This window comes from Salvelinus alpinus, chromosome 19 (genome assembly GCF_045679555.1).
Source record: "Salvelinus alpinus chromosome 19, SLU_Salpinus.1, whole genome shotgun sequence".
Lineage (NCBI taxonomy): Eukaryota > Metazoa > Chordata > Actinopteri > Salmoniformes > Salmonidae > Salvelinus > Salvelinus alpinus.
Genome location: NC_092104.1, coordinates 4,843,062 through 4,862,587, shown reverse-complemented (window position 1 = coordinate 4,862,587; position 19,526 = coordinate 4,843,062). Strand labels below are relative to the sequence as shown.

Sequence of the window (19,526 nt, the reverse complement as noted above, 5' to 3'; positions counted from 1 at the left end):
TCTTGCCTTACGCTGGGCATCATTCACAAGTGATAATATATAATTCACAACTGATAGGCTAATATTGTCACCCATCAGACTATTCTTGATTTAATCTTGTCTTTACATATTCTAAATAATATATTTGTGAAGTTCATTTTGATTTATAACGGATGATTATCGTGGACCTGTCTCGAAACAGGGGCAGGGGAAAAAAATACCTGTGATCTATGCACTTAAATAATGGAGGACGCTTTTCCTGTGGTTTATTTTCATGCCAGCCAGGTAGGCTATACTCCTGTTGTAAAGATAAGCAATGTGATAAATATTTGCTTAATGTTAGGAAATAAATATAGTAGGCCTAGCCTATAGAAAGCTGATGGGATCCTCCTCATTTTATTAGAGGCCATCACTCTGTTTTCCCTCGCAATTGCATAGCTTATAGAAATGTTGAGCAAAATGAGCTCATGGGCTCTCATTAAGTGTTTAATTAGATTTTCAAATACATTTGCATTGATGTCAGAGTGATTAGGGACAATAGAGAGTGCTGAATACCAGGTAGTTAGCAAGTTTGGTGGGCTACTAATGACCATCAGCAGCATCAGAGCTTGGAGAAGCATAATTACCGTGACTAAACGGTCACGTGGAATTTGACTGCCTTCATGACTCGTGACCGCCTGGGTGGGGGTAATACAGTCAGTGTAACAGTCCTAATGTGGAGTCATTTTGGTCTGATAGGTATGGGGTGGACTTTTCAGAGAGACCATGCCACGCAACCTCTTCAGAGAGACCATGCCACGCAACCTCTTCAGAGAGACCATGTCACGCAACCTCTTCAGAGAGACCATGTCACGCAACCTCTTCAGAGAGACCATGTCACGCAACCGCTTCAGAGAGACCATGTCACGCAACCGCTTCAGAGAGACCATGTCACGCAACCGCTTCAGAGAGACCATGCCACGCAACCTCTTCAGAGAGACCATGCCACGCAACCATTTCAGAGAGACCATGTCACGCAACCGCTTCAGAGAGACCATGTCACGCAACCGCTTCAGAGAGACCGTGTCACGCAACCATTTCAGAGAGACCATGTCACGCAACCATTTCAGAGAGACCATGTCACGCAACCTCTTCAGAGAGACCATGCCACGCAACCTCTTCAGAGAGACCATGCCACGCAACCATTTCAGAGAGACCATGCCACGCAACCGCTTCAGAGAGACCATGTCACGCAACCGCTTCAGAGAGACCGTGTCACGCAACCATTTCAGAGAGACCATGTCACGCAACCTCTTCAGAGAGACCATGTCACGCAACCGCTTCAGAGAGACCATGTCACGCAACCGCTTCAGAGAGACCATGTCACACAACCGCTTCAGAGAGACCGTGTCACGCAACCATTTCAGAGAGACCATGTCACGCAACCATTTCAGAGAGACCATGTCACGCAACCTCTTCAGAGAGACCATGTCACGCAACCTCTTCAGAGAGACCATGTCACGCAACCGCTTCAGAGAGACCATGTCACGCAACCATTTCAGAGAGATTGTGCGACACCTGAGTCACAAAACAAAGCCCCGAAGCTGTGTGCAGACTGTGGACCCAAAGCATAAAGAGAAGATGAGATTGATTCATGCACAAAAGGCACGCGTAAGGACACAATACAATGTCTGATAAAGTCAACAAATTACTATTTTTTTTATATATAGTGGGTAACGAGAGCGCGTTCTCTTTAATACTCGGGTGCTCTGCCATATATGACAACATCTTCAAATGAAATGCCAACTTCAAGAAACATTGGGAAACGGCGGCACTCCAAAACGTGCTTGAAGTTAATCTTGCATTTTACTGGTGAAAAGTAGGCTACACCGAGAAAAGTACTGTAAATTTTTCTGCGTGAAAAACGGAGAATGCTGCGTTAACGCAACACCTGAACAACAATAATTGTGTGCTGGCGGGATGCAGGGTTGTGTTCCAACCCCTAAACAACAGTAATTGTGTGATGGTGGGATGCAGGGTTGTGTTCCAACCCCTAAACAACAGTAATTGTGTGCTGGCGGGATGCAGGGTTGTGTTCCAACCCCTAAACAACAGTAATTGTGTGATGGTGGGATGCAGGGTTGTGTTCCAACCCCTAAACAACAGTAATTGTGTGATGGCGGGATGCAGGGTTGTGTTCCAACCCCTAAACAACAGTAATTGTGTGATGGTGGGATGCAGGGTTGTGTTCCAACCCCTAAACAACAGTAATTGTGTGATGGCGGGATGCAGGGTTGTGTTCCAACCCCTAAACAACAGTAATTGTGTGATGGTGGGATGCAGGGTTGTGTTCCAACCCCTAAACAACAGTAATTGTGTGATGGTGGGATGCAGGGTTGTGTTCCAACCCCTAAACAACAGTAATTGTGTGATGGTGGGATGCAGGTTTGTGTTCCAACCCCTAAACAGCAATAATTGTGTGCTGGCGGGATGCAGGTTTGTGTTCCAACCACTGAACAACAATAATTGTGTGATGGCGGGATGCAGGGTTGTGTTCCAACCCCTAAACAACAGTAATTGTGTGATGGCGGGATGCAGGTTTGTGTTCCAACCCCTGAACAACAATAATTGTGTGATGGCGGGATGCAGGGTTGTGTTCCAACCCCTAAACAACAATAATTGTGTGCTGGAGGGATTCAGGGTTGTGTTCCAACCCCAAAACAACAATAATTGTGTGCTGGAGGGATTCAGGGTTGTGTTCCAAACCCAAAACAACAATAATTGTGTGCTGGCGGGATTCAGGGTTGTGTTCCAACCCCAAAACAACAATAATTGTGTGCTGGAGGGATGCAGGGTTGTGTTCCAAACGAAACAACTACAAGTGTCCTTGCTCTAGTTCCTCTTCTTTAAGTCATACAAGTGCAATGAAATTGCTTAGCAACTGTGCACTCTGGAGAGGTGTGGCCACTTTGAGACACCAGTTAGTCCTCTTACTCAAAAACCCTTGTCATTTTTTGGTCTTATGTTGGAAACTACCCCTCACATTTTCCAGGAATATTCTTATCGTGTTACTGAATCTATTCAGAGTATTTTCAGATTACGTTATCAACAAAATGTGTCCAAAAAAAAACACAGTACATTTAAAATGCACATAAAAAAATATCAACAATAATGTAATGTTTGTTTGGATTCAGTCTTGTGTCAGGTAAACTGTCAGTCTAATAATTGGCTCGACTTACCCCAAGGCAAACATTTTCACTATATTAACCAAAAAGATACATGGACGCTCTTTCATCCTAGGTTTAGGACCTCATATTGACGCGTATCTACTTTGGTTTAAGATACACAAGCATCATGAAAACCTCTAAAAACCATTCATCTGACTTGGTGAAAATCTGTTTCTTGGACCTAACAAAGCCGGCGTAACAATCTGCAGCTCTAAGCTAGAAGCAGACATTCCTGATTTATCTACGATGATGTGTTTCTCTGATGATGATGATGTACGGTGCCTTCTGGGAAGTATTCATACCCCCCTTTATGTATTACATCCTTACATTTATTTCTCACCCATCTACACACAATACCCCATAATGACAAAGTAAAAACATGTTTTAGACATTTTGGCTAATTTATTGAAAATTAAATATAGAAATCTCTCATCTATTTACATACGTATTCACACCCCTTTGTCAATACTTTGTAGAAGCACCTTTGGTGGCAACTACAGCTTTGAGTCATCTTGGGTATTATGTCTGGGGAGGCAGGTAGCCTAGTGGTTAGAGTGTTGGACTAGTAACCAGCAGGTAGCCTAGTGGTTAGAGCGTTGGACTAGTAACCAGCAGGTAGCCTAGTGGTTAGAGCGTTGGACTAGTAACCAGCAGGTTGCCTAGTGGTTAGAGCGTTGGACTAGTAACCAGCAGGTAGCCTAGTGGTTAGAGCATTGGACTTGTAACCAGCAGGTAGCCTAGTGGTTAGAGCATTGGACTAGTAACCAGCAGGTAGCCTAGTGGTTAGAGTGTTGGACTAGTAACCAGCAGGTAGCCTAGTGGTTAGAGTGTTGGACTAGTAACCAGCAGGTAGCCTAGTGGTTAGAGTGTTGGACTAGTAACCAGCAGGTAGCCTAGTGGTTAGAGCGTTGGACTAGTAACCAGCAGGTAGCCTAGTGGTTAGAGCGTTGGACTAGTAACCAGCAGGTAGCCTAGTGGTTAGAGTGTTGGACTAGTAACCAGCAGGTAGCCTAGTGGTTAGAGCGTTGGACGAGTAACCAGCAGGTAGCCTAGTGGTTAGAGTGGGGAGAGCAGTAGCCTAGTGGAGAGCGTTGGATTAGTAACCAGCAGGTAGCCTAGTGGTTAGAGTGTTGGACTAGTAACCAGCAGGTAAACTAGTGGTTAGAGTGTTGGACTAGTAACCAGCAGGTAGCCTAGTGGTTAGAGCGTTGGACGAGTAACCAGCAGGTAGCCTAGTGGTTAGAGTGGGGAGGCAGTTAGCCTAGTGGTTAGAGCGTTGGATTAGTAACCAGCAGGTAGCCTAGTGGTTAGAGTGTTGGACTAGTAACCAGCAGGTAGTCTAGTGGTTAGAGCGTTGGATTAGTAACCAGCAGGTAGCCTAGTGGTTAGAATGTTGGACTAGTAACCAGCAGGTAGTCTAGTGGTTAGAGCGTTGGACTAGTAACCAGCAGGTAGCCTAGTGGTTAGAGCATTGGACTTGTAACCAGCAGGTAGCCTAGTGGTTAGAGCATTGGACTAGTAACCAGCAGGTAGCCTAGTGGTTAGAATGTTGGACTAGTAACCAGCAGGTAGTCTAGTGGTTAGAGAGTTGGACTAGTAACCAGCAGGTAGCCTAGTGGTTAGAGTGTTGAGCCAGTAACCGAAAGATTGCTGGATCGAATCCCCCGAGCTGACAAGGTAAACATCTGGTGTTCTGCCCCTGAACAAGGCAGTTAACCCACTGTTCCCCGGGTTTTGCCGTCATTGTAAATAATAATTTGTTCTTAATCGACTTGCCTAGTTAAATTAAAAGAGTAAAACAGGTCTGTATCAGCTTTGCACATCTGGATTTGGGCATTTCAGTCCTATACTTCTTGGCAGATTTGTCTCCAACTCTGTTAAGTTAGATGGCGAGCGGTGGTGAACAGCAACCTTCAAGTCTTTCCACAGATTTTCAATGGGATATAAGTCTGAGCTTTAGCTGGGCCACTCAAGGACTTTCACATTGTTGTTCTGAAGCCATTCCAGCTTTGCTTTGGCTGTATGCTTGGGGTCATTGCCCTGTTGGAACGTAAATCTTCGCCTCAGTCTAAGGTCGTTTGCACTCTGAAGCAGGTTCTCATCAAGGATTTGCCTGTATTTGGTTCCATTCATTGTTCCCCTCTATCCTTACCAGTCTCCCAGTCCCTGCCGTTGAAAAGCATCCCCGTAGCATGATGCAACCACCATGCTTCAACAGTAAGGATGGTGTTAGACAGGTCATATGAGCTGTGCTTGGTTTTCTCCAGATAGCACTTTGCAATCAGGCCAAAGAGTTACATTTTTGTCTCATCAGAATCTTTTGCCTGATGTATTTCACGTGCCCTTTTTATGCCTTCTCTAGGTGCCTTTTTTTTACATTTACATTTTACATTTAAGTCATTTAGCAGACGCTCTTATCCAGAGCAACTTACAAATTGGAAAGTTCATACATATTCATCCTGGTCCCCCCGTGGGGAATGAACCCACAACCCTGGCGTTGCAAGCGCCATGCTCTACCAACTGAGCCACACGGGACCTCCTTTTTCTCAGGAGTGGCTTCTGTCTGGCCACTCTCCCATAAATCCCAGAATACTGAAGTGCCTGAGAGACTGTTGTCCCTTCTGGCAGGTTGTCCCATCTTAGCCAAGGAACTCTGTAGTTCTGTCAGAGTGGTCAGCGGTAGTTCTGACCAGAGGTCCTTCTTTCCCGGGTTGCTAAGTTTGGTCGGACGGCCAGCACTAGGCAGTCTGGGTAGTTCCATATATATCTTACATTTCGAAATGATGGAGACCAGTGTACTCTTTCCAACACTCTAGAAATTGTTTTATACCCTTCCCCAGATATCTGCCTCATTACAATTCTATCTCGGGAACTCTACAGACAGTTCCTTGGATTTCATGGTATAGTTTCTGCTCTGACATGAACTGTCAATTGTGGGACCTTATATATAGACAAGTGTGTTTCTTTTTAAATCATGTCCAAACAATTGAATTGGTCACAGGTGGACTCAAGATGTAGGGACATCTCAAGGATGATCAAAGGAAATTGGATGCACCTGTGTTAAATTTGGAGTGCCATTGCAATGGGGGGGGGGGGGGGGTGAATACTTATGTAAATTAGATATTTCTGTATTTCCTTTTCAATAAATAAAATCTCTGTCATTGTGGGGCATTGTGTGTAGATGGGTGTGAATATATATATATATATTTAAAAATATATATATTCAGGTTGTAACAATGTTGAATAAGTCAAGGGGTATGAATACTTTCTGTATGTTATCGATGATGTATGTTAACTATGATGATGCAGGGCTCGACATTAACTCAGATTGTTCTCTTGACCGGGACAAGTAAAAAATAATAATAATAATCTAAACATCAAATAATTACTCCAGGCCAACATTGGTATAATATCTGAAAACTTTTTTCATGTACATAAATGTTAAAAAAGCTGACGTGCATATTGACTACAGACTCATGTCCAAACCGATGTTGACATGAGGGAGGAGCCAGAAAATGTAGCCAAACTTTAATTAAACTACGTCAATATAGGCTAAACGCCAGTCATGTTTGACAAATATAATGAAGGATAATTAACATTAACGTCTAAAGCAGGGGTGTCAAACTCATTCCACGGAGGGCCTAGTGTCTGCAGGTTTTTGGTTTTTCCTTTCAATAAAGCCCTAGACAACCAGGTGTGGGGAGTTCCGAACTAATTAGTGATGTTAATTCATCAATCAAGTACAAGGGAGGAGCGAAAACCCGCAGACACTCGGCCCCCCGTGGAATGAGTTTGACACCTGTGGTCTAAAGGCTTGACTCTGTCCACATCCTCGAGGTTCGATTCGTTCAGATCAAATGATCACATGACCGGAGAGTGACGGACAGTGCCTGTTGTACAACCCACCCACCTTGAATCTGAGAGAGGAGGCTGTCAGCATTTTTAAACTATTTAACCATTAACATAATTGTTTCAAACTTGGACATTTTGTAATTTTGCCTAGCCAACCCTAGCCTAGCCAAGCCAACCCTAGCCAACCCTAGCCTAGCCAACCCTAGCTAAAATACGACAATAGAAATGTTGAGGGAATTATTTTATAAACACTTAATGCCATTGAAACCACGTTGTCATGTTCTATTGGTTTTCAAATCAATGTTATTTTATTGTCCAGCAGCCAAATGCATAATCCTAGTCTCCCGCCACAAGGGGACACTAGAGCGCGATGAGCCAAGTAAAGGCTCCCGGCCACACCTTCCCCTAACCCAGACAACGCTGGGCCAATTGTGAGCCACCCTATGGGACTCCTGGTCACGGCCGGTTGTGACACAGCCTGGGATCGAACCCTGGTATGTAGTGACGCCTCAAGCACTGCATTAGACCACTGCGCCACTCGGGAGATCCGTCCTCTCTTAATTTCAAACAGATATTTTAATCTGTCATACGAAACTGCTTGGCGATGCACTTTTGAGAACTATGTTTTCCCGCAAATTGCATTTTGGAACATTTTCCTACAGCTATGTGCGCATTTTTGAGCTTATAATATTAAGACATTTAACTTGATTAACATTTTAAAGCTAAACGGTCTGATCTGTTGCATCAGCCTCATTGCTTTAAAAAATATATATATATGTAATGTGCAGTGGTTGTATGAATTTTGGATCTGTTGTCCTGGAACTGTCCCAGAGTCTGTTTTCAACCGTATACATATTTATCGTCCCAGGGATGACGGGACACCCGTAATTTAGAGCTCTGGATGGAATTATTTTATAAAAGTCATAAAAAGTATTTGGTTGTAATTGTAATGTTGCAATATTTTATAGGCTACCAAGGGTGGCCAATCATCCTCCAGGAGAGCCTTAAAGGGGCAGAGTTGTATTTTGAGACATGCTTGAATATGCAGAGAAGCCAATAAGCAGCGTAACCTACATTTTTGTCTTATTCTTTATGGTACATAATATAATAATGCATTTTACTTTGTAATGATGCAAAAATTGTGTTTTGGGGGGGGGGGGGGCAAGACAATTGACTTGACTTACTCCAATCCACCAATGTTTGTTTACTTTAAGTATAGCTAGCTAGCTAAGTGACTATTGCAATCAGACGATTGTGATGTTTGCATGGGTGGATTCAGTGAAATATATTGGGGGGGGTTGAAAAAATATAGAGCACTGCAGAAGCTTGCCAGGTGTGTTGCCATGAACAATGGCATGCATCACCACCTTCGCTAAACTCAGATTCACTTTTGGGGGTTTGCAGTTCAGGGGACAGTGCACATGGGTTGAAGTAACATAGCAAATCAGAGTTTAGACAAATAATTCAAGTAACGCAATAAATCAAAACAACTACAAGCTAGTAAGCTAGCTAGCTACCCATAACCAGTGAGCTATCTGACCGGCATATAGTTAGCTAGCTACCCATAACCAGCGAGCTATCTGACCGGCATATAGCTAGCTAGCGATCCATAACCAGCGAGCTATCTGACCGGCATATAGCTAGCTAGCGATCCATAACCAGCGAGCTATCTGACCGGCATATAGCTAGCTAGCTACCCATAACCAGCGAGCTATCTGACCGGCATATAGCTAGCTAGCGATCCATAACCAGCGAGCTATCTGACCGGCATATAGCTAGCTAGCGATCCATAACCAGCGAGCTATCTGACAGGCATATAGCTAGCTAGCGATCCATAACCAGCGAGCTATCTGACCGGCATATAGCTAGCTAGCGATCCATAACCAGCGAGCTATCTGACCGGCATATAGCTAACTAGCAATCCATAACCAGCGAGCTATCTGACCGGCATATAGCTAGTTAGCTACCCATTACCAGCGAGCTATCTGACGGCATATAGCTAGCTAGCTACCCATAACCAGCGAGCTATCTGACGGCATATAGCTAGCTAGCGATCCATAACCAGCGAGCTATCTGACCGGCATATAGCTAGCTAGCGATCCATAACCAGCGAGCTATCTGACCGGCATATAGCTAGCTAGCTACCCATAACCAGCGAGCTATCTGACCGGCATATAGCTAGCTAGCTACCCATAACCAGCGAGCTATCTGACCGGCATATGGCTAGCTAACTACCCATAACCAGTGAGCTATCTGACCGGCATATGGCTAGCTAGCTACCCATAACCAGCGAGCTATCTGACCGGCATATGGCTAGCTAGCTACCCATAACCAGCAAGCTATCTGACCGGCATATAGCTAGCTAACTACCCATAACCAGCGAGCTATCTGACCGGCATATGGCTAGCTAGCTACCCATAACCAGCAAGCTATCTGACCGGCATATAGCTAGTCAGCTACACATAACCAGCGAGCTATCTGACCGGCATATATCTAGCTGGTTACCCATAACCAGCAAGCTATCTGGCCGGCATATAGCTAGTTAGCTACACACTACCTCATTCATAGAAGCTAAATGGCTACCCATAACGGCCTAACTACCCATAACCAGCGAGCTACCTGACTGGCATATGGCTAGCTAACTACCCATAACCAGCATGCTATCTGACCGGCATATAGCTAGCTAGCTACCCATAACCAGCAAGCTATCTGACCGGCATATAGCTAGTTAGCTGCACACTACCTCATTCATAGAAGCCTAACTACCCATAACGGCCATATTTCCATGTAACAGCGCTTGTTTAAAGTAAACAGACGGAAGACAAATCGACTACCTGTGCTAAATTAGCCATCTGCGTCTCCTAATACTTGTGTGTAAACGGAAGACGGACGCCACAAACATGTTTCCACTGAAAAATACTGTCGGCTGCAACTGCGTTAAAACAGCGTTCAGTACGTGTATATTTTGCATCTGTGAAAATGTTTTTTTATGTGATATGTAGTGACGGGAAACCAAGGCTTTCTGAAGGCTTCGGCTCTTTCACGAAAAACAGTTAATTACTCGAAGCTTCATTATCTGTTCATAATGCACACTAGTGACATCTGCTGGTCAGCAATAAATATAATTTTTTTACCCCAGTGTATTCTTCAAAACTCTGTGGTGCAGCGGTAAGTCATTGGCTTTAGTAGCCTATAATCAGTTGAAACACCAGGTTCGCATCATGCCTTCAAGTTTATTATGCCTTCAAGTTTAGGCTACTATTTTTCAAAAACAAAATCTATGGCATTATTTAGGCTGCTTAAAACAGAAGCGTATACTATACCAAATAAAACAAATTATTTAAACAAAAAATTAACCACACTTTCTGCACTAAATAGTGTCTTCAACTGGAATCGACCTCATACCCTCACGAATTTGACTGTTCCAAATAATTCCCTACTCTACCTGCTTAAACTACCGATCAGGTTAAACTTTCTGTACAAAATCCTAACTATATTTGTAAGTAAGATGTTCAGTTAGAGATCTTGTGTTTGAAAGCTGCTTGGAATCGAAGAAGGCACCTGAACCACGGCGAAATTCAGTGGGATCAAACGAAGCATCGGACGTCATTGATGACGTCCTTCAGATAAATTCATACATGCATCAGCACACTGCTTCCAAGTGAACTGCTTTCTGATTTCGACGCAATGCCTCGGAGGTCCGGTATCAAACTAACATCACTAGCTAGTGATATGAAAGTATAAAGGGCTTTATGTTTATAGAACCGTAAATTTGCCACTTAAAAAAAAAAAAAAATTGTATAATCGATGTACGATTAGATGGGAGTATTTGTCTGCCGGGGCCAATCCGCCTCTAAACAGAACACGTTAAGGTCCTTGGACTATATAAAGGAGTAACGTTAGGCTCCTTTAGTGTATTGGGCCATCCTATGTCATGGTTGGTAGCTAGCTATATCACACACACGTATGGGTTGCAATTGTCAAGCTTTACATAATTCAGACTGTCAGTGCAATGCTTATTCTTCTTCCGTCTTGTCTAATGTCAAAAAAAGGTTAGCTGATTGTCAACACAACATTAGCTAGTTAGTTAGCTTGCTAAACCTCTAGTTAACTAGCTAGCTAGGTCTATTTTGCTAACGTAGTATATTCACAACCACAATGCAGTCGTCGGAAAGCAAGTGGTTGTATTAAAAAAAAGCTAGATGGTTTATTCAAATCTTAAAACAAAATTGAAAAGTGTGGAGAAATGTTGGGTTCTTCTATTTCCCCCACCCATCTTTTCATAAAAGAAATAAGAACGAATGCGGATAGTTACAAAAAAGTGTGTTGGCCGGTCGGGATTTTTTTTTATCTCGCTCGTTAGCTAGCGCAAACCCACAAACCAGCATTTGATTTGATGATTCCGACCTAGCATTTAAGCTAGCTAGAGGTTAGGTTTTTATGAGCTAACGTAGAAATGTATTTGGTATCGGTCGTCAACTTACCAGTAAACGTGGGTTTATATTGGAATACTCCAGGCAAAATATAGAGGATAAATATGCAATAGTATCAATATAACGCTGTCCTGGCCCTCTTTTTTTTTTTTATCCAAATAGAACCAATGCTGCCATAATCCCAAAGTGGCTATAGATCCTGCTTCTTCTGCTGGTAGCCATCTTTAATCCTGCTCAACATCCAAACAACACAACCTCCTCCGTCTCTACTCTTCCCAACCAATGCTGTGTATAACCCTGGATGACTGACAGGGGGCGCTGTATTGAAGCCACCGCTCAGCCATCTTGGCACTCCTCAACTGTATACAACATTTTGGATGCATTATTTTCTACATTCGTTTTTGACACGTTTATTATATTACAGATACCTTAATTCATGCTTCTAAATTATATTATGTGAGTTAAAATTTTAAAAAATATACAAAGTAGGTAGTACTAATGTTACTGTCCCCATTACAGTAACAAAATACTTAAGTACATGTGATTGTGTTCTTGAAACATTTAACTGAAATACTGTTGAATTCCATTCATTCCTATGGAGGACTGCTCCTACTGGGGAGAGCCAATATGGCCGACTGGTAGCTTCAAAGTCTCATAATGGCCAATACATAGCATCAGCGAACAAGGGGTTTATTTTATATATATATATCATTGGTTCCAAAGTTAATTCTTCTTCAATGGGGTTTAACACAGTTGGGATCCAATAATAATGGTGCATTACGGCCACCAACCGGACTGGAGTATAAATCCATTATACTTTGTTGTACAAAAATGGGGAAAGGAAAAGATTACTCTACAAACCCCCCACCACCACATTCCACTATTTTGAAGTACTTCTCTGCAGCTGCCACCACAATACCTATTTTCTGTGACTTACGTTCCATTCCTGCGGTACAGTTGATAACATGGCAATGAACCAGTGGAGACTCCTCAGAGGAGGAAGGGGAGGACCATGTTAAAACATTTAAAAAGTTTCCTTTTTAGATAAAACTATACTAAATATATTAACACTTCACCAAATAATTTGACTAAAACAAACTGTTTTGCAATGAAGGTCTACAGTAGACTCAACAGCACTCTGTAGGGTAGCACCATGGTGTAGCCGGAGGACAGCTAGCTTCCGTCCTCCTCTGGGTACATTGACTTCAATACAAAACCTAGGAGGCTCATGGTTCTCATCCCCTTCCATAGACTTACACAGTAATTATGACAACTTCCGGAGGACGTCCTCCAACCTATCAGAGCTCTTGCAGCATTAACTGACATGTTGTCCACCCAATCAAAGGATCAGAGAATGAATCTATTACTGAAAGCATTAGATACAGCTAGCTAACACTGCAGGATATAAAATGTGGTGAGTAGTTCACTCAAAGAGAGAGAAAGACAATAGTTGAACAGTTTTGAACATATACATTTCTTAAAAAATGAAGGAGAAGCGATAGTGTCATTTTTTTCTCAGTTTCATTAACTTAGCTAGCTAGTTTAGCCTACTCAAACAGAGGGATGCTATGTTAGCTAGCTGGCTATGACAACCCAACACTGGAACTCTTCCAATTCAAGGTAAGTTTTTGGTTTGACTAATTTATTGCCACCGGGGCCCGCCGGTGTAACTGCTAAACTGACTATACACTGTAATGTTACTGTATGATTGTAGCGGCTTTACTAACACATTAGTTCTATTAGCTATGTTGACTATGACGTTACTTTATCAAATATGGTGACAACGATGTAGGCTGTGTGTAACGGTTTGGCTTGGAAAGGTTTTTTCTCCTGGTCACATACAGCTGTGTTGTTCATTGAAGACCACAAATGAAGGGAAAAGGTGAGAGGAGGAGAGCGCATAGATGCGAGAAGGAATACAACTTGGCTGCTGTGAAAGTGAACTGTGTTTTCTCGTGCTCAGTGGTGTATTCATTTCGCAGATTCTGTTGAGAAACGTGTCTTAAACGGAAGCAAATAGAACGAAACGGGGATTAACATACCTGAATTTGTTCAAAAGAAACTCTCGTTTGCAACTCTTGGACTAATTATTACACCCTAGATCAGCTAGATGCAGGCAAGGGTGTGCAAGGCGGTATTGAATGTGTCACTGTCTATTACCTTAACATTTTCTCTCGACCTGTGTGCGTGCACCTACGTTGTAAACTTTCATTCATAGGCTAGGTTGTAGCAACCTCATGATGGGTATAGGGACAATTCTAGTATCATGTAGTAGCCTAAACCTATCGATGTTACATTGAACTGGGTGAATGGAATATGAATGACAGTCATCCAATATGCTGTAGTAGAAATAAGGCTGTGCTCATGGGAAAAAAAACATTAATCTTCCCTCATCATAAATAGCAGTGACTGCCACACTGTACTGGTAAAAGTCCTTCACCCATCTTCCTCCACTTTCTTCACTGCCTCAGCATATGACACCTACTGTACAACTCTGACCGTGGCAACCTCAACCTGCCTCTCTCGCACCGGACACATACCAGGGTACCGCTTCTTTCACCGATACTACACATTCCTTTGTCCCATGCCTTCCTGCAACCCAACTTTACTTATTCCCTCCTGCCTGGCAACATCACAGCTATCCTGGTCAAATCCAAGGCTAATACTCCCACCTGGTGGTTGAATGTGAGAAGACATACAAAGAAGATGCGAGTCACTTCAAATCAAATCAAATGTTATTTGTCACATACACATGGTTAGCAGATGTTAATGCGAGTGTAGCGAAATGCTTGTGCTTCTAGTTCCGACATTGCAGTAATAACCAACGAGTAATCTAACCTAACAATTCCACAACTACTACCTTATACACACAAGTGTAAAGAGATAAAGAATATGTACATAACGATATATGAATGAGTGATGGTACAGAACGGCATAGGCAAGATGCAGTAGATGGTATCGAGTACAGTATATACATATGAGATGAGTAATGTAGGGTATGTAAACATAAAAGTGCATAGTTTAAAGTGGCAAGTGATACATGTATTACATAAAGATGGCAAGATGCAGTAGATGATATAGAGTACAGTATATACATATACATTATATTAAGTGGCATTGTTTAAAGTGGCTAGTGATACATTTTGATCAATTTCCAACAATTTCCATTATTAAAGTGAGCTGGAGTTGAGTCAGTATCTTGGCAGCGGCCACTAAATGTTAGTGGTGGCTGTTTAACAGTCTGATGGCCTTGAGATAGAAGCTGTTTTTCAGTCTCTCGGTCCCTGCTTTGATGCACCTGTACTGACCTCGCCTTCTGGATGATAGCGGGGTGAACAGTCAGTGGCTCGGGTGGTTGTTGCGGGTGGTTGTTGTCCTTGATGATCTTTATGGCCTTCCTGTGACATCGGGTGGTGTAGGTGTCCTGGAGGGCAGGTAGTTTGCCCCCAGTGATGCGTTGTGCAGACCTCACTACCCTCTGGAGAGCCTTACGGTTGTGGGCGGAGCAGTTGCCGTACCAGGCGGTGATACAGCCTGACAGGATGCTCTCGATTGTGCATCTGTAGAAGTTTGTGAGTGCTTTTGGTGACAAGCCGAATTTCTTCAGCCTCCTGAGGTTGAAGAGGCGCTGCTGCGCCTTCTTCACAACGCTGTCTGTGTGGGTGGACCAATTCAGTTTGTCCGTGATGTGTACGCCGAGGAACTTAACTTACTACCCTCTCCACTACTGTCCCGTCGATGTGGATATGGGGGTGCTCCCTCTGCTGTTTCCTGAAGTCCACAATCATCTCCTTTGTTTTGTTGACGTTGAGTGTGAGGTTATTTTCCTGACACCACACTCCGAGGGCCCTCACCTCCTCCCTGTAGGCCGTCTCGTTGTTGTTGGTAATCAAGCCTACCACTGTAGTGTCGTTCCCAAACTTGATGATTGAGTTGGAGGCGTGCATGGCCACGCAGTCGTGGGTGAACAGGGAGTACAGGAGAGGGCTCAGAACGCACCCTTGTGGGGCCCCAGTGTTGAGGATCAGCGGCGTGGGGATGTTGTTACCTACTCTCACCACCTGGGTGCGGCCCGTCAGGAAGTCCAGGACCCAGTTGCACAGAGCGGGGTCGAGACCCAGGGTCTCGAGCTTGATGACGAGTTTGGAGGGTACTATGGTGTTAAATGCTGAGCTGTAGTCGATGAACAGCATTCTCACATAGGTATTCCTCTTGTCCAGATGGGTTAGGGCAGTGTGCAGTGTGGTTGTGATTGCGTCGTCTGTGGACCTATTGGGGCGGTAAGTAAATTGGAGTGTGATTGGCTTTCCCAGCTTTCCCAGCCAACATAGCAGCATAGAATAGAATAGTATTTTTTTTAATGTGTGTTTTAAAAACATGTCATCCACATTGAGTGGATTAGTAGATTATATACCGACATTACGTGCATAATGAACTTCCATGGCAGGTCATCTGACACCAAGATACTGGTGTTTATGGGGGATGAGCCTGCATTAACTTATTATTGTTATTATATTTTACCTTTATTTAACTATGCAAGTCAGTTAAGAACAAATTCTTATTTTCAATGACGGCCTTAAACTGCCTTGTTCAGGGGCAGAACGACAGATTTTTTACCTTGTCAGCTCAGGGATTCGATCTTGCAACATTTCGGTTACCAGTCCAACGCTCTAACCACTAGGCTACCTGCCGCCCCTATTATGACCATAATAGTGACCAGCCCTATAAATCTATGTGCGCAGCCTGATTGACAAACACAAATAGGGAAGTGTTACCTTTCAGCAGCGTCATTGGCTAAATCAAAACAAAAATACAAAAAAAAAGCACCAGAAGGAAATGGGTTAGATGAGATTACACCGGTATTGTCATCATCACATACATCAGTTGTGTAACATCAAGATGTGACAACAGAAAAAGACTACTGAATCATTGCTATAAATTTCATTAGCTATGTCATTGTATCTATGAAAGCTCCTCTATTTCCAAGGATATAGTCAGGGCTAAAGCACATAGCCTGACAACTTTAATTTATTTGTTTTTATGTCTCTTTTAGTTAAGGGGCGGCAGGGTGGCCTAGTGGTTAGAGCGTTGGACTAGTAACCGAAAGGTTGAAAGATTGAATCCCTGAGCTGACAAGGTAAAAATCTGGCATTCTACCCCTGAACAAGGCAGTTAACCCACTGTTCCTAGGCCGTCATTGTAAAATAAGAATTTGTTCTTAACTGACTAGGGCTAGGGCCCAGAAATGTCCGGGAACTTGCAGGTGCCTTGGTGGAAGAGTGTGGTAACATCTCACAGCAAGAACTGGCAAATCTGGTGCAGTCCATGAGGAGATGCACTGCAGTACTTAATGCAGCTGGTGGCCACACCAGATACTGACTGTTACTTTTGATTTTGACCCCCCCCCCTTTGTTCAGGGACACATTAATCCATTTCTGTTAGTTACATGTCTGTGGTACTTGTTCAGTTTATGTCTCAGTTGTTGAATCTTATTATGTTCATACAAATATTTACACATGTTAAGTTTGCTGAAAATAAATGCAGTTGACCGTGAGAGGACATTTCTTTTTTTGCTGAATTTATATATATATATATATATATATATATATATTCCTTTCTCTGACGTTGCTCGCTCTCATATTCTTATATTTTTTTGCTGGGTTGTTATGCGTGTATTGTTTTTTATTGCTAGGCATCACTGCACTGTTGGAGCTAGAAACACAAGCATTTAGCCAGGTATTACTGTTGGAGCTAGGAACACAAGGATTTAGTTAGGTATTACTGTTGGAGCTAGGAACACAAGCATTTAGCTTGGTATTACTGTTGGAGCTAGAAACACAAGCATTTAGCTAGGTATTACTGCACTGTTGGAGCTAGAAACACAAGCATTTAGTTAGGTATTACTGTTGGAGCTAGAAACACAAGCATTTAGCTAGGTATTACTGTTGGAGCTAGGAGCACAAGCATTTAGTTAGGTATTACTGTTGGAGCTAGGAACACAAGCATTTAGTTAGGTATTACTGTTGCAGCTAGAACCACAAGCATTTAGTTAGGTATTACTGTTGGAGCTAGGAACACAAGCATATTGCTAGATATTACTGTTGGAGCTAGGAGCACAAGCATTTAGCTAGGTATTACTGCACTGTTGGAGCTAGGAACACAAGCATTTAGTTAGGTATTACTGCACTGTTGGAGCTAGGAACACAAGCATTTAGTTAGGTATTACTGTTGGAGCTAGAAACACAAGCATTTAGCTAGGTATTACTGTTGGAGCTAGGAACACAAGCATATTGCTAGATATTAATGTTGGAGCTAGGAGCACAAGCATTTAGCTAGGTATTACTGCACTGTTGGAGCTAGGAACACAAGCATTTAGTTAGGTATTACTGCACTGTTGGAGCTAGGAACACAAGCATTTAGTTAGGTATTACTGTTGGAGCTAGAAACACAAGCATTTAGCTAGGTATTACTGTTGTAGCTAGGAGCACAAGCATTTAGTTAGGTATTACTGTTGGAGCTAGGAATACAAGCATTTAGCTAGGTATTACTGTTGGAGCTAGAACCACAAGCATTTAGTTAGGTATTACTGCACTGTTGGAGCTAGGAACACAAGCATTTAGTTAGGTATTACTGTTGGAGCTAGAAACACAAGCATTTAGCTAGGTATTACTGTTGGAGCTAGGAACACAAGCATTTAGCTAGGTATTACTGTTGGAGCTAGAAACACAAGCATTTAGTTAGGTATTACTGCACTGTTGGAGCTAGAAACACAAGCATTTAGTTAGGTATTACTGTTGGAGCTAGAAACACAAGCATTTAGCTAGGTATTACTGTTGGAGCTAGGAACACAAGCATTTAGCTAGGTATTACTGTTGGAGCTAGAAACACAAGCATTTAGTTAGGTATTACTGCACTGTTGGAGCTAGAAACACAAGCATTTAGTTAGGTATTACTGTTGGAGCTAGAAACACAAGCATTTAGTTAGGTATTACTGTTGGAGCTAGGAACACAAGCATTTAGCTAGGTATTACTGTACTGTTGGAGCTAGAAACACAAGCATTTAGTTAGGTATTACTGTTGGAGCTAGGAACACAAGCATTTAGCTAGGTATTACTGTACTGTTGGAGCTAGAAACACAAGCATTTAGTTAGGTATTACTGTTGGAGCTAGGAACACAAGCATTTAGCTAGGTATCAAATCAAGCTTTACTTGTCACATGCGCCTAAATACAACAAGTGTAGACTTTACCGTGAAATGCTTACTAACAAGCCCTTAACCAACAGTGCAGTTCATGAAGAAGAAAAGTAGACTAAAATAAAAAGTAATAATAAAAAGTAACACAATAAGAATAACGAGGCTATATACAGGGGGCACCGGTACCGAGTCAGTGTGCGGGGGTACAGGCTAGTTGAAGTAATCTGTACATGTAGGTGCGGGCGAAGTGACTCTGCATAGGTAACAAACAAACAGCAAGTAGCAGAAGTGTACAAAAGTCTCTGGAGTCTCTGACAATTTTATGGGCTTTCCTCTGACACCGCCTATTATATAGGTCCTGGATGGCAGGGAGCTTGGCACCAGTGATGTACTGGGCCGTTTGCACTACCCTCTGTAGCGCCTTGCGGTCAGATGTCGAGTGGTTGCTTGCCATACCAGGCGGTGATGCAACCAGTCAGGATGCTCTCGATGGTGCAGCTGTAGAACCTTTTGAGGATCTGGGGACCCATGCCAAATCTTTTCAGTCTCCTGAGGGGGAAAAGGTTTTTTCGTGCCCTCTTCACAACTGTCTTGGTGTGTTTGGACCATGATAGTTCGTTGGTGATGTGGACACCAAGGAACTTGAAACTCTCGACCCGCTCCACTACAGCCCTGTTGTTGTTGTTAATGGGGGCCTGTTCGGCCCTCCTTTTCCTTTAGTCCACGATCAGCTCCTTTGTCTTGCTCACGTTGAGGGAGAGGTTGTTGTCCTTGCACCACACTGCCAGTTCTCTGACCTCCCTATAGGCTGTCTCATCGCTGTCGGTGGTCAGCAAACTTAATGATGGTGTTGGAGTCGTGT

General features: G+C 43.0%; 1 protein-coding gene across 1 annotated transcript in view; it reads right to left on the bottom strand.

The window, feature by feature from the left end:
* wdfy3 (WD repeat and FYVE domain containing 3) overlaps positions 1-11,742 on the bottom strand; it is a 260,816-nt gene extending 249,074 nt beyond the window's left edge. The window contains exon 1 of the mRNA XM_071352080.1: positions 11,522-11,742. The gene's annotated coding sequence lies outside the window, so the exon portion shown is untranslated. The remainder of the gene's footprint in view (positions 1-11,521) is intronic.
* Positions 11,743-19,526: the final 7,784 nt, after the last annotated feature.